Raw genomic sequence first — 1,601 nt, 5'->3', positions numbered from 1 at the left:
GAAATGCATGGACTTTATTCTGTATGTAATGTTAGTTTTATCAAATTTCAGTAAATTTCTTGAAAAGCTTGATAATCTATTGATGGTAGCTAAAATAATATTATGTATGTAATTGTTCACCGCCATGCCAAGAATGTTTTTTTTTTTTTTTTTTTTGAAATCTGACCTCTTGTAACATACTTAGTATGTCTGAGAGTACCAATAAAATATAAAAAAATAAAAAGTTAGTAAGGGTTGGGGAAATAAACAAAGAAAACGATTAAAAATACAAGTACGTCCCTAAATCCCATTATCAAACAATTAGATCAACTCATGTAGCAATTGAATCGTAGTTAATAACTTATAAACTTGTAGCATGATTTATCGAAATGTACAAACCCAACTTTACTAAAAACTCCAATAATTGAAAGGAATCGTCAGTCCGACTCTACTCCGACAAGCGAAAGGCACGGTAATTGAAATCTAGAAGCTAATTATAGTATGTTAGATATAACAAACATATCAGAATAATAACATTACACCATGATGTGTTATCTGTGTTCAAGTCTTTATAAGTTTTGTATGAGACTTTAGTAAGACAATATTGATTTATTAACAAATTTACAAGGGAAGTGTAGCATAGGGTACTTACACCAAATCATTTATGTATGTCTGTAATCATTACAGAGATGTGAGTACAAATTTAATCCCTATCTTAAATAATAGGATTTTCGGTCCATTTTTCCTTCATCAAAAACCTAGGAAATAAAACTTAAGTTGAAACAAAGCAAATAAAACAAAATACAAAATGGTTCCGTGTTATTTATTTATCTTTGGTGATGAAATATACACACCGTTATTGGGTCGTTGGCTGTACGTATTATAGGTCAAGGCTACTTTAGAATATTGTTCGCATCCATCATTTTATCACTGACAAGTTTGTGGTATTCATCAATCAGTTTGTTCAGGTCCTTTGATAGTTTATTCTGGTAAATGACAGGAGGACAATCTGTAATACTATTGAAAATCATGTCTGTAGTTCATGTAATGTACACTTAAATTTATAATAATATATACTTATATAAAGCCCTCTCCCCAAAACAATATGCAACAACCGAAATATCTACTTATTTATGGCGAATAAATACACGTGTTCGTGCGGAAACAAAACGTGAATAGCACGTGTCTATAAGAATACACTAATAGATGTGTTATATGCTATTGTTATTGATAAATAATGCTGGCCTTATACCATTTGGTAACTATATCGTTCTTCTATCAATGTAGAAGGTACGTTTAGATAAGTTTTAACAAATAGTTAAATATAAAATGTGATGGGGCAAGGGTTGAAATTAAATATACATGTATACATGTATGTTTAACGATGATAGAAATTGCTGCTTGGGTGAGAGATGAAAAACTAAGGTGTTAAAATATACCAATCAAATAATGGTTACGTCCACATGATAAGACATTCACTCACCTCTCCCCCCCCCCCCCCCCCCCACCCCCGCCCCCAATTAAAACAAATCCTTTATTTCTTTGCATCCCTTATCTACTCTACCTATTCTCCTTTATAGAAATGTTATCTTAAGTAAATATTTCGGTTGTTGTATATTGTT

Source organism: Ylistrum balloti, unplaced genomic scaffold (genome assembly GCF_031769215.1).
Source record: "Ylistrum balloti isolate Yb309-2 unplaced genomic scaffold, AGI_CSIRO_Ybal_v1 Utg371292, whole genome shotgun sequence".
Classification (NCBI taxonomy): domain Eukaryota; kingdom Metazoa; phylum Mollusca; class Bivalvia; order Pectinida; family Pectinidae; genus Ylistrum; species Ylistrum balloti.
The sequence above is the reverse complement of the archived record's forward strand: the minus strand, read 5'-3'. Positions refer to the sequence as shown.